The sequence below is a fragment of the Lepidochelys kempii genome, chromosome 9 (genome assembly GCF_965140285.1).
Source record: "Lepidochelys kempii isolate rLepKem1 chromosome 9, rLepKem1.hap1, whole genome shotgun sequence".
NCBI lineage: Eukaryota > Metazoa > Chordata > Testudines > Cheloniidae > Lepidochelys > Lepidochelys kempii.
Genome location: NC_136388.1, coordinates 19,434,640 through 19,449,263, shown reverse-complemented (window position 1 = coordinate 19,449,263; position 14,624 = coordinate 19,434,640). Strand labels below are relative to the sequence as shown.

General features: G+C 41.5%; 1 long non-coding RNA gene across 1 annotated transcript in view; it reads left to right on the top strand.

The window, feature by feature from the left end:
- The window catches only part of LOC140917202 (uncharacterized), a 46,534-nt gene extending 32,586 nt beyond the window's left edge, over positions 1 to 13,948 (top strand). The window contains exons 2-3 of the long non-coding RNA XR_012160741.2: positions 5,577 to 5,751; positions 11,986 to 13,948. This is a non-coding gene — a long non-coding RNA (uncharacterized LOC140917202). The remainder of the gene's footprint in view (positions 1 to 5,576; positions 5,752 to 11,985) is intronic.
- Positions 13,949 to 14,624: the final 676 nt, after the last annotated feature.

The following is a 14,624-nucleotide window of genomic DNA, read 5'->3' as shown; positions in this document are numbered from 1 at the left end:
TGGGTTTTGAGTGAGGATACACAGTGCAAGCAGCAGTCATAAGTAGCACCAGCCAAATGCTGAAATTGTTGGTTGGCTATTTCTTTCTGTGCTGATCTCACTGCCACCAACCGAGGGTGTGTGTCTCTGATACCTAGGCCCTCATTCAGGACAGCATTGAAGCACACGTCTAGGTTCCATTGACTTCCCGTAACTATCCTTTGCTGCAATGCCTATGAAAAAGAAACAAACAAAACCTTGTTTAGGCTGCTGGTATGCTCTTGACACTGTCTGTCATGCTGACCAATATTGTCTCATTGTTTCCTTGCACTCCCCCATCTGTCTGTCTGCCTCCATCCGTTCACTCTTGTCTTATACTTAGATTGTAAGATCTTTGGGGGCAGGGATTATCTATTTGTTCTGTGTTTGTATAGTGCCTCGCACAGTGGGGTCCCAGTTCAGGACCTAGGAGTCCTAGTCATATGGTAATATGAATAAACAAAAATAGTATGCTGAATAGAGATGGTTTCTTGAATCAGGATCTCACAGAGGTGAGAGCTGGGGTGTGGAAGTTAGTCTGGGGCCATAGATCTATGAATCTATTAAGCTAGATTTTTAGTGCAAAGCAGCTCCAGAGCACAGGGGGTTGGATTTCTCCCCTCTTCCCCAAAGAATTCCCATCAAGTCAAGTTACTTGGGCTGTAGGATATTGGTCCCAATAAACAGAGTTTATTCTAGAACTGGTTAAAAAATGAGGAAACACAATGTCAGCAATCTCCTCCTTCATTTTCCTTGTTGAAATTTTGACTAGATCTGCTATCTTCCTTGCTTGGCCCTCAGACTTTGCTAATACTTAATCAATACTATGAGGTTACATAACAATAGCTTGTTTTCCATGCTTCAGTCCTAGGAGTGTTTGGGCCCACAAGTCTCCTGTGCTCTCAATAGTGCCCGGGCTGAGTCCAGGGAGTGTGAAGAGGAAGCTGCTTGATTAAAATACAGAGGAAACAGGAGCCAGACTCACAGGGTGGGGGGTGGGGGGAACATTGGTGAGCAGAAGGGGAGAGGGAAAATAGGACTGGGAGACAGATATGGGGAAACTGGAACTGGCTGGACAATGAGACTGAGACTGGAATCCAGAGACAGAAATGGGAGCCAGTGGGTGGGGGAAGACTGAGATCAGTTAAAGAATTGGGGTGAAGAGAGTGGGAACCAGTGGGGAGGACATCTTGCAAGGCTATTTTGAAAGGTTGTGAACTTCTTTATCAATCTCCTTTCCTTCACCCCAACCTTCTATAGTAATGTAGGTTATGTCTTCCAGTATCAAACATCTGACTTTACATTTGTGATGCATGAAGGAGGTCAGATTAAGAATAAAAATATCTTGTAAAAATTTAGACAGGAAAAGAGTTTCTGTGATCATTCATCTCTACTAAAACTCTCATCTTAGTACCTGGGATCAAAATCCCCTCTGATTTCTATATAACACATGTCAGCTCCAATATACTATGCTTGCCATATTCATTGAATTTCTGTTGGCATCATCTAAGAAATCCAACATACTGGAGTCATCAGCACTGTGCAGGCCTGAGAAGAAACTTTTCTTTTGTATTTCATAAGAATAATCAAGGATTATAGGGTCAGTGGAGAAGACTAAGTCTACTACCTGAAAAGGCAGGAAACAGTCCCTGGAGGACATATATTAAACATCTGTGCATGTGCTGTTCATTTTTACATGCTGCTGACTGCTCTTGCTGCAGTCTCTCTAGAGGTCCCAGCTTTCTCCCTGATCCCCTTCAATTTGACTACAGTTAGATCAGTCCAGATATTCTTAACCTAAATTGAATCTATCAACCCTTAAACTCCAGAGTTTGCAGCCTTCTTTTAGCTCCTTGTCAGTTTCTTTGAGGCATCCTGGCATAGGGCTGTTACCCCACTGCTATTCCAGGCCTTTCTGCCTCTCTTTCTCTGTTCTCCCTCTGTTATGACTGGGTTTGTTTCCTTTATTGGTTAGAGCTGTAGGTGCTTGCCTCCAGTTGTAGCAGCTGTCTGGGGGTGTGGTCAGCCTGATTGCCTGTAAGCAGGGAAGATTCTTCTATCTATTCTGCTATGGTCAGTATGAGGTTTGTAAACCCCATTTCACATGCTTTTCATGTTGCAAACCTTGGAAGCAAGAAATTCATTTTAATTTTTGCATTCTCTGAGATGCAATGACAGGCTTAAGCTGATTCAGCAGAGTAGAAATAATTTTGACATTTGCAGTAACCAGATCAGGTTTAATGCAGGGATACAGGATCACATGGGAAATTTGCAAGTGCTTGCAGATTCATAAGTTTATCCATAAATGTTTAAGAATTGCAAGTATTAGAGGCTCATTTGCAAAAAAAAAAAAAAAAGGATAATAAGGAAACTTGAAAAGATTTCCAAGCATTTCACAATTCATTACCATTAAACTGTTTCATTTTGGAAAAAGTTCATTTGACAAACAGAGTGTATATAAATGTTGTTCTGTGTCATTGTCAAAAATTATAGTTAGTGTGTCTCTGCAAAGCTAGCCATATATATGAATGGTTATGTGTGTGTACACATATTTATAATGATCAAAAAATTGTAGTTGTCAGTGGAGAAGACTATATGTATTCATATGGACATGGAAACAGCACGATTTGAGATCTGCTAAGAGATTACACACTTCCCGTGTGGTGTGGAGCCCACCTCTATTAGGGCACCTGTGCAATCTCACATTGTTGGGCTAGGGCACAATGTGAGCCCTGATAAGGATTTGCTAAGGACTGAGGCTGACAGAGTCACTGCTGTACAGTTCTACCAGCCTCCCACAACCCCCTTGCTTCCCATAGAATGGGGACTAAAGAAACACATGGGCTATCGTAGCTTCAGGGCTGCAGTAGCAGGGAAGGTGCAGCTTGCAGCTGTTCTGCGGCCTATGGGGAGGTTTCCTTCCCCACTTGGCTACCCTTTGGAGATCACCAGCACACAGCCTGGCTTCTGTGTCCAGCATTTGGTATAAAGCAACCAATAAATGAAAGGGAACAAATTAATACTAATATACAAGGAAGAGGAACTAGAAAAATACCCAATCACCAGGATGTGATTCCTAGTTAGAGCAGGTTTCAGAGTAACAGCCGTGTTAGTCTGTATTCGCAAAAAGAAAAGGAGGACTTGTGGCACCTTAGAGACTAACCAATTTATTAGAGCATAAGCTTTCGTGAGCTACAGCTCACTTCAGCTGTAGCTCACGAAAGCTTATGCTCTAATAAATTGGTTAGTCTCTAAGGTGCCACAAGTCCTCCTTTTCTTTCTAGTTAGAGCATTAACACTCTTCACCAATTTCTTGTCATTATGCAAAGGTCTGCAAATGTGAATCTATATAACCTTTAACATTCTCTTTCCTCCCTCTATTTTTATCCCTCTTTTAGCCATCTGGAAATTGTTGTTTTGACAATTCACTTCAGTTTGGATCCTTGGGAGTAGATGCCAACGCGCTGTAGCTCAGCAGGAAGGAATTCTCAGTGATCCACGTGGCTAGTAGCCCCTCTATTGGAAAGTAGCATCTCTCTGCTCCGATATGATTACCATCCGATAGTTCACGAGATGGAATTCAAATTCCCAGACTTGAACTCAAGGCTCCCAATTAGCAGCATAACGTTCTACTTATGTGCCATAGGGATGGCTCAGGTGACATTTTCCCTGACTTGATTCTAGCTGCAGTGTGGCATTTCTAATACTCTCGGCAGTAGGGGTATTATATTTATTTCCTGATTAGCCATTTTCTTGTTTTAATTATGTTCATTCGTGAGTCTAATTTTGGACTCCACGTAATGATCATTAAAAAGTATCAGACTACCAGGGAGTTAAACCTACAAACTTCTCAGTACCACACTTGCCAGTGCATTATAACCCTGTATGATGGGATAATCTTTAGGGGTGAGAGTGTAGCTTAATTGCTGTGTCCATTTAATCTTTGCTTCCTTGATGAGGCTGCCAGTTAGTGTCAATTATGTCAGTGATTTTGAAAAGCAGACAACAGTCCACTAGGATCAAGACTTAGATGTCTAACCTATTCTACAATGATGGATGCTCAGCAGAACAGCTTTCAAGAATCTGGAAGGATTCAAACCTATAGCCTAGAAAGGAAAAGCTCTGTAACAGAACCCCATCCTTGAGTAACATTTCCCTCCTGCCTTGGTTCCCAATCATGTCCTGAGCTCAGTAAATCCCTGTAAAGAGCTCATTGTAGAATCAACATCTTGGTTATGTTCTTGATGATGTCACAATGTCAGCTATACAAAATTACTTCAGATTCCAAAAACTATTCTGAAATAAAAGTAGAGTGTTTTCAAAATTAATAAATGTGGTCATGGTGTTTTAAGTGCATTGATGAAAAGTGCTGTGGACATACAAATGGTTTGCTCTTATTATATTTAAAGAGAAATTTCAATAATTTTGCTATGATTTATATTTTGATTGGCATGCTGCGGCTGACACCTGGTAACACTTTACCGTTCTCATGATTTATTACTGAATATAAGTTATTATTATTTATATTATAGGAGGCTCTGGTGGAATTTAGGTACAGTACAAACACATGAAGACAAACCCTGCCCCACTGAAAGTATTTTAATTCATATAATTTGCTTTAACAATACCTGTCCACAGTATTAATATGACATGAATTACATGTATTTCTTGTTTTGTGAATCACAGTTATACTAGAGCCACTAGTTAAGCCAATAATTTTTATAATAGTTTACTATTTGTGATAGAGCAGTGTTTAGAGGCCCCAGTTGAGATTGGAGCCCACTTGTGCTAGGGGTGGAAGTTTTGTATGAAGAGAACCATGGATGGAAGTTATTGCTTTGAGAACCTTTAATAATAATAATTTATTCTTTGCATGACAACAACAGCTAGAGGCCCCATTGTGCTGGGAATTGTACAAACACATAGTAAGAGACAGTGTCTTCCCCAAAGAGCTTACAATTGAAATAGACAAGAAAGACAAAGGAATCATTATCATCGCCCTTTTTTACAGATGTGGAATTTAGGCTAGAGACATGAGGTGACCTTTCTAAGGTTATACTGGAAGTCTGAACCCAGATCTCCTAGCATCTTCACTGCAAAGTCATTCTTGCTCATGTATAAATATTTGTAAGCAGAATTTTTCTGTTTAACTTGACTACCATCATTGTATGGTAAGAGATTACAATTCCTAGCTGTGATTTTTCACTAAGCTCTGGTCCCAGAGTATAGCATCTGACTATCAGAGTTGGTCAAGAATTTTTTGACTAAACATTTTTTCACCAGAAAATACCAACTAGTCAAAACCAAAACTTTTCTTGGCTATGTGTCACTTTTGAAATTTTTTTCTCAGGTCCAGAATAGAATATCTGCTCACAGACAGAAATTCATCTCAGACTAGCCAATAGCCTTGTGGTTAGACTAGGATGTGGGATATTCAAGTCTCTGATCTTTTTGTGTGAGTGAAAAAATGCAAGAAGTCTAGCTTTATTCCGCTGCAGAACAAAAATTAAATGTCAGAAATTCAAAATATTTCACAAAACAGAATTCTTGTTTTCCAGCCAGTCCTACTTACTGCAACCAAGAAGTAACAAGCAATAAGTCTGAAGCAATTGCTACTTTCAACTTCTGCAAGGTGTTCTCTAGAATGTAGAGGAATGATATCAGGAGGGCCAAATCGCACCTGGAGCTGCAGCTAGCCAGAGATGTCAAGGGTAACAAGAAGGGTTTCTTCAGGTATGTTGGCAACAAGAAGAAAGCCAAGGAATGTGTGGGCCCCTTACTGAATGAGGGAGGCAACCTAGTGACAGAGGATGTGGAAAAAGCTAATGTACTCAATGCTTTTTTTGCCTCTGTTTTCACTAACAAGGTCAGCTCCCAGACTGCTGCGCTGGGCATCACAAAATGGGGAAGAGATGGCCAGCCCTCTGTGGAGATAGAGGTGGTTAGGGACTATTTAGAAAAGCTGGATGTGCACAAGTCCATGGGGCCGGACGAGTTGCATCCGAGAGTGCTGAAGGAATTGGCGGCTGTGATTGCAGAGCCATTGGCCATTATCTTTGAAAACTCGTGGCGAACCGGGGAAGTCCCGGATGACTGGAAAAAGGCTAATGTAGTGCCAATCTTTAAAAAAGGGAAGAAGGAGGATCCTGGGAACTACAGGCCAGTCAGCCTCACCTCAGTCCCTGGAAAAATCATGGAGCAGGTCCTCAAAGAATCAATCCTGATGCACTTGCATGAGAGGAAAGTGATCAGGAACAGCCAGCATGGATTCACCAAGGGAAGGTCATGCCTGACTAATCTAATTGCCTTTTATGATGAGATTACTGGTTCTGTGGATGAAGGGAAAGCAGTGGATGTATTGTTTCTTGACTTTAGCAAAGCTTTTGACACAGTCTCCCACAGTATTCTTGTCAGCAAGTTAAGGAAGTATGGGCTGGATGAATGCACTATAAGGTGGGTAGAAAGCTGGCTAGATTGTCGGGCTCAACGGGTAGTGATCAATGGCTCCATGTCTAGTTGGCAGCCGGTATCAAGTGGAGTACCCCAAGGGTCGGTCCTGGGGCCGGTTTTGTTCAATATCTTCATAAATGATCTGGAGGATGGTGTGGATTGCACTCTCAGCAAATTTGCGGATGATACTAAACTGGGAGGAGTGGTAGATACACTGGAGGGGAGGGATAGGATACAGAAGGACCTAGACAAATTGGAGGATTGGGCCAAAAGAAATCTGATGAGGTTCAATAAGGATATGTGCAGGGTCCTGCACTTAGGACGGAAGAACCCAATGCACAGCTACAGACTAGGGACCGAATGGCTAGGCAGCAGTTCTGCGGAAAAGGACCTAGGGGTGACAGTGGACGAGAAGCTGGATATGAGTCAGCAGTGTGCCCTTGTTGCCAAGAAGGCCAATGGCATTTTGGGATGTATAAGTAGGGGCATAGCGAGCAGATCGAGGGACGTGATCGTTCCCCTCTATTCGACATTGGTGAGGCCTCATCTGGAGTACTGTGTCCAGTTTTGGGCCCCACACTTCAAGAAGGATGTGGATAAATTGGAGAGAGTCCAGCGAAGGGCAACAAAAATGATTAGGGGACTGGAACACATGAGTTATGAGGAGAGGCTGAGGGAGCTGGGATTGTTTAGCCTGCAGAAGAGAAGAATGAGGGGGGATTTGATAGCTGCTTTCAACTACCTGAAAGGGGGTTCCAAAGAGGATGGCTCTAGACTGTTCTCAATGGTAGCAGATGACAGAACGAGGAGTAATGGTCTCAAGTTGCAGTGGGGGAGGTTTAGATTGGATATTAGGAAAAACTTTTTCACTAAGAGGGTGGTGAAACACTGGAATGCGTTACCTAGGGAGGTGGTAGAATCTCCTTCCTTAGAGGTTTTTAAGGTCAGGCTTGACAAAGCCCTGGCTGGGATGATTTAACTGGGAATTGATCCTGCTTCGAGCAGGGGGTTGGACTAGATGACCTTCTGGGGTCCCTTCCAACCCTGATATTCTATGATTCTATGAATCTGTCATCCAGGCATCACTCTATTCCCCAGTGGGAGCAGGTGGCTGTTTCTTGCAAACATACAATACATGATATTAGGAAAAATACATAAATAAAAATAAACCCCACAAGAAATTTCATGACAACATAAAATTCACTGAGGCAGGGAGGAATTTTGGAGATAGAGAGAAGGGCCAATTACAGTTTTAAAATGCATAAATTAAAGGATTAATGCACACATACTGTAGCAAGAACTAAAATAGGTTATCTGCAATGAGAAGAAATAGGCTGCAATATTGTTGTATTTTTCCATAGTCAAAGAGAAAGCGTGTGCTTTTTAGTTCCTTTAAAAGTTTCCCACTCATAAGGCACCCCCATTCCATCCAATAAAATCTTGCTTCTTATTTATGTAACATTCGCAAAAAGAAAAGGAGTACTTGTGGCACCTTAGAGACTAACCAATTTATTTGAGCATAAGCTTTCGTGAGCTACAGCTCACTCCATGAACAAGAGGCTGCTTGGCAGCTCTCCAACACGAGTTTCTACAAGCCATTACCCTATGATCCCACTGAGAGTTACCAAAAGCAACTACAGCATTTGCTCAAGAAACTTCCTGAAAAAGCACAAGATCAAATCCGCACAGACACACCCCTGGAACTCCGACCTGGGATATTCTATCTACTACCCAAGATCCATAAACCTGGAAATCCTGGGTGCCCCATCATCTCAGGCATTGGCACCCTGACAGCAGGATTGTCTGGCTATGTAGACTCCCTCCTCAGGCCCTATGCTACCAGCACTCCCAGCTACCTTTGAGACACCACTGACTTCCTGAGGAAACTTCAATCCATCGGTGATCTTCCTGATAACACCATCCTGGCCACTATGGATGTAGAAGCCCTCTACACCAACATTCCACACAAAGATGGACTACAAGCCGTCAAGAACACTATCCCCGATAATGTCACGGCTAACCTGGTGGCCGAACTTTGTGACTTTGTCCTTACCCATAACTATTTCACATTTGGGGACAATGTATACCTTCAGATCAGCAGCACTGCTATGGGTACCCGCATGGCCCCACAGTATGCCTACATTTTTATGGCTGATTTAGAACAACGCTTCCTCAGCTCTCGTCCCCTAAAGCCCCTACTCTACTTGCGCTATATTGATGACATCTTCATCATCTGGACCCATGGAAAAGAAGCCCTTGAGGAATTCCACCATGATTTCAACAATTTCCATCCCACCACCAACCTCAGCCTGGTCCAGTCCACACAAGAGATCCACTTCCTGGACACTACAGTGCTAATAAACAATGGTCACATAAACACCACCCTATACCGGAAACCTACTGACCGCTATTCCTACCTACATGCCTCCAGCTTTCACCCTGACCACACCACACGATCCATCGTCTACAGCCAAGCTCTGCGATACAACCGCATTTGCTCCAACCCCTCAGACAGAGACAAACACCTACAAGATCTCTGTCAAGCTTTCTTACAACTACAATACCCACCTGCAGAAGTAAAGAAACAGATTGATAGAGCCAGAAGAGTTCCCAGAAGTTACCTACTACAGGACAGGCCTAACAAAGAAAATAACAGAACGCCACTAGCCGTCACCTTCAGCCCTCAACTAAAACCCCTCCAACGCATTATTAAGGATCTACAACCTATCCTAAAGGATGACCCAGCACTCTCACAAATCTTGGGAGACAGGCCAGTCCTTGCCTACAGACAGCCCCACAACCTGAAGCAAATACTCACCAACAACCACATACCACACAACAGAACCACTAACCCAGGAACTTATCCTTGCAACAAAGCCCGTTGCCAACTGTGTCCACATATCTATTCAGGGGACACCATCACAGGGCCTAATAACATCAGCCACACTATCAGAGGCTCGTATACCTGCACATCCACCAATGTGATATATGCCATCATGTGCCAGCAATGCCCCTCTGCCATGTACATTGGTCAAACTGGACAGTCTCTACGTAAAAGAATAAATGGACACAAATCAGATGTCAAGAATTATAACATTCATAAACCAGTCGGAGAACATTTCAATCTCTCTGGTCACGCAATCACAGACATGAAGGTCGCTATCTTAAAACAAAAAAACTTCAAATCCAGACTCCAGCGAGAAACTGCTGAATTGGAATTCATTTGCAAATTGGATACTATTAATTTAGGCTTAAATAGAGACTGGGAGTGGCTAAGTCATTATGCAAGGTAGCCTGTGTCCTCTTGTTTTTTCCTACCCCCCCCCCCCCCAGATGTTCTGGTTTAACTTGGATTTAAACTTGGAGAGTGGTCAGTTTGGATGAGCTATTACCAGCAGGAGAGTGAATTTGTGTGTGTATGGGGGTGGGGGGGATGTGAGAAAACCTGGATTTGTGCAGGAAATAGCCCAACTTGATTGTCATGCACATTGTGTAAAGAGTTGTCACTTTGGATGGGCTATCACCAGCAGGAGAGTGAATTTGTGTGGGGGGGTGGAGGGTGAGAAAACCTGGATTTGTGCTGGAAATGGCCCACCTGATGATCACTTTAGATAAGCTATTACCAGCAGGACAGTGGGGTGGGAGGAGGTATTGTTTCATATTCTCTGTGTATATATAAAGTCTGCTGCAGTTTCCACGGTATGCATCCGATGAAGTGAGCTGTAGCTCACGAAAGCTTATGCTCAAATAAATTGGTTAGTCTCTAAGGTGCCACAAGTACTCCTTTTCTTTTTGCGAATACAGACTAACACGGCTGTTACTCTGAAACTTATGTAACATTGTGACTGCTAACTGGTGACTGGACCCCACCCCCACCCTCACTACAAAAAATGGATTTAAACTACTAATCTTCTCGCTGTGTTTACAGAACATACACCTCTGCACCCTGGAACTAATACCTAGTGGCCCAGAAGCAGTACATAAAATCAGACAAATTAAAAGTTCGTCTTTCACCGCTGGTTGAACCAGAAGGATCTGCACTCCTCTTAGCTTGTTATCAGCTGGAAGTCACTTTTCCCTCCATACATCACAAAGATTATTGTTCTCATTGTAAACTGTGGTGAAATACTAACAAGCATAATCCCTCTCTACTACAATTTATCCACTAAAGTAACTGCAATATTGATGAATGAAACTTAAAGGTTCAGAGTTTTCATTTCAAAAAGCCTCTGAAATTCCAGAGTTTATCCTAATCTCTAGGCCCTGCAAAATTGGGAGGGGTATCTAACAAGAAAAGTTCCTGTCATAAGATTTCTGGACACGGCTTTGCCAGTCAGAGCTGGAATAGCCTTTCTTGATATATTTTATCCCTTCTGGTTCCAATTCTGGATAAACATTAGAAGTGGGGGGGTGGGGGGTTGGGGGAGGGAGAACAAAGGCATTTAAGAATCTTCTCAACCTATGGTTGAGTTTTGTTTCTAAAGAAGTGGATGAAAGTTTTCTCAGTGCAATGGTATTTTTCTGAACTGGTTAACCCATTCCTACTCTACAACTCTTTAAAACAAAGGTGATAATACTATAGTGCTGTGACAACAGCAGTAGAAAACCCAGCTGTCATGCTTCTCAAAGAGATATTTGATTTAAGGTTGTGTCACTAGTATTTCTCAAAGGAAACCTGCACAATGCTTTCAAAAGACAAGCCTGGGAGTTTAAATTTATTACTCCACTCCACACTAAAAATCATGGACTGAACAGAGACATTTATGGCTTATTACAACCATCTTTGTAAACTTCTAACCCCCACTTTGTATCTTATGACTTCAGAGGTGTTAACGGGCCACTCTATCTTGACTAAAAGAAAAGGAGTACTTGTGGCACCTTAGCGACTAACCAATTTATTTGAGCATGAGCTTTTGTGAGCTACAGCTCACTTCATCCGATGAAGTGAGCTGTAGCTCACGAAAGCTCATGCTCAAATAAATTGGTTAGTCTCTAAGGTGCCACAAGTACTCCTTTTCTTTTTGCGAATACAGACTAACACGGCTGCTACTCTGAAATCTATCTTGACTGGTCCCTTACAATATGTGCTAACTACTTGTGCTAAACAATCTGTTCCACCTTGCATTTTGCTGTGACATTGGGAGTTGCTTTCCCAGACCCGGTGAAGAGCTCTGTGTGGCTTCAAAGCTTGTCTCTCTCGCCAACAGAAGTTTGTCCAATAAAAGATACTACCTCAACCACCACAAAATATATTATCTCAACCACCTTGTCTCTCTAGTGTTTGTTTAGTAGTCTATATATCAGCTAATTCTTAGTTTGCATGTATACAGTATAGTATCTTGCACATATGAGCACAGAACATTTATGTTCTTTTTACCAAATATTCATATTCAACAAAAGCCATTGGACATAATTAAAATGTCACTGCACAGCCATATAGTCATACATGTTTTAATGCTCAAGGCTATTTTCTTAAATGACAACCTGGAGTTCTGTTTTCTTCTTTTCATCTCTTAGGCCAGTTTCAGTTCATGATGCCAAATTACTTTGGGGAACTTCAGGAAGAGCAATAAGATACATGAAAACACCCTGCCTCATCAGCCAAAAAAAAAAGGCAACCAGGGAAAGCTGATTAAAAAATGCCAAGAAGCAAATAACTGAAGTTTTGTCTTTCAATTTTAGTAAAACCAGTCTTTTGTGTCATTTGTAAAGTTTTGGGCCTGGTAAAATCTATTAAGCCTCATAGATTCAGAGATAAAATAGAACAGACAGTAAAGGTCAGATTTTCAAAAGAACTCAGCACCCAACAGCTCCCATTTAGGCACCTAAGTAAGCAGCTGGATTTTCAAAAGAGCATTGAGAGCAGTGGGGAGTGGCTGGGAAGTAGGGAAAACAAACAAAGAAACAAACTTTTGAATAATTCAGAACCTTAAATGTTTGGTTCAGTTGTATTAGGATTAACTGTATTATCATCATTTTTAAGTAGCAACAGTGTGTTCTGCACAATACAAAACATAGAAGAAAACATAATCCCTGTCCCTTAGGTGCTTACAATGGACAGTCTCAATCAAATCAGACAGCGAATGCACTTAGAGACCCAAAGGAATGTTTTATATTAGAGCATCTTTGCTTTGCTTTTTAATGAATGGGTTGGTAGAAATATTACTAGTGTTGGTTTGTGAATCTGGGATTTGTGAAAGGAAAGAGTGGGCACTGTGGGCCTAATACAATGTTAGTTGATTACAATGGATGCCTTCACATTGGTTTCAGTGGGCTCTGGATGAGGCTCTCAGGCCAAGTCCTCAAAGGCAATTAGGTTGGAAATTAGACGCTCGGCCTACGTGCGCAGATTTAGGAAGGTAGTTCCAGACACAGGGAAAATCATTTAAGAAAGCACAAAAAGGAGAGCAAGGGAAGGGGATCAAAGGAGAGGCAAAGCTATTTCTCTCTTTCCTAAAGCAGATTTTCCCTCTGAATACCAACCACCAATCTTGAACATACAGCTGCCAAAATGGACATACTTCTACACCAGAAACCAGATACGTTGAACTAGCCGTGCCATTCAGAATGTCAATCCCCAATAACTTATCAGTTCATAGATTTTAAGGTCAGACAGGACCATCATGATCATTTAGTGTGACTACCTGCATAACACAGGCAATAGAATTTGACCACATGATTCCTGCATCAAACCATAATATGTGGTTGAGTTAGATTGTAGCTTTTAGAAAAATATCCAACCTTGATTTAAAGCCTTCAAGTGATGGAGAACTCAACATGGCCCCTAGGTAAGTCATTCCAATGATTAATTACCCTAAAAAATGTGTACCTTATTTCTAGCGTGAATTTGTCTAGCTTCGGTTTCCGGCCATTGACTCTTCTTATGCCTTCTTCTGCTAGATTAAAGAGCCCTCTACTATCAGAAATTGTCTCCCCCTGATACTTACTAGTGAATCATATAAGATATCCACTTGGAATTAGAATACTACAATACTACATTTTGTGCAAGTATATGGGTGCCTATACAGAGTTGTAGGGTGTTCTTTGTGTTTGTATATCTGTTGCTTGTCTAGTATCTAATGCACAAGACATAAGTGTTGCTGTATTTTTGTGCTATTAAGGAAATTGATAGATTAAGTGAATATCAATGCTCCCATCTCCATTGTTCATAGAACAGCAGAAATAAAAGAGATAAAAGATGGACCACTTACATTAACATCTGTTAGAAGAATCAATCTGTTAAAATATAAATATTGAGTGCAATGAGGTCTTAAATCTGGCAGTTTTCTATTTCATAAGCAAAGAAGAACAATTCCATGAAAGGGTAGGTGAGACAGCAGAAAACAGTGAGATTTGTAAGTGCTGGAATTATGTAATACAACTAAAAATAAAACAAAAATGACATATGAGTGACTTGCTTCATGAAGGTATGTACTGATACTAAACTTTATGGTAAATTAAGAAAGTTGAATATGGAAAATGTGGCTGTTTCTTACTGAAAAATTTTAATGCTTCTTGGCAAAGATGTTGGGATAATTCTAGAAAATTCATTGAAGACTTTAAATGAAGAACATTAAACAACATTTCAATTGATCAAATTTGCACACTAAAAATTGGCAGCTTAGTGCTGCAGCTGAAAACTGCAGTTATCCAACTAAGACATTTTCTGTACTTTCCAGTGTATGATTTATGCATGCACCAGTTTTAAGCCTTTGTGTACATAAATGTCATTTGTATAATGGTTGGCTTGTTTGTCAAATTAAGTGTCTGATCCACTGATCAATGCTTGGCTATCGCAATGATAGACACTATGGATGGGATTTTCAAAAGTGTGCAGCATTTGCCTAACTTTGTCTCCATTGCAGTCAATGACTCATTGACTTCAATGGGAGCAGAATTAGGCTAATGGAGCTCTGCCAGTTTTAACCCACCTGAGGGTCTGCCCCTTTGCCTTAACCTGTTTAACCAGAAAACACAGTCTCAGGCACTGATGTGTCAGCTGAACATACGTGTGTGTGAGAGAGCTGCTGCTGACCCATTTTCAGAACACACTGAATGCCAGTTGCCTGAATGGGTTGGGATGGTGAAACCCCTGGAGACAAAGGGATCCACAGTCCACAGGACTGTCCACAGTCCACAGGACAAATCAACCATAC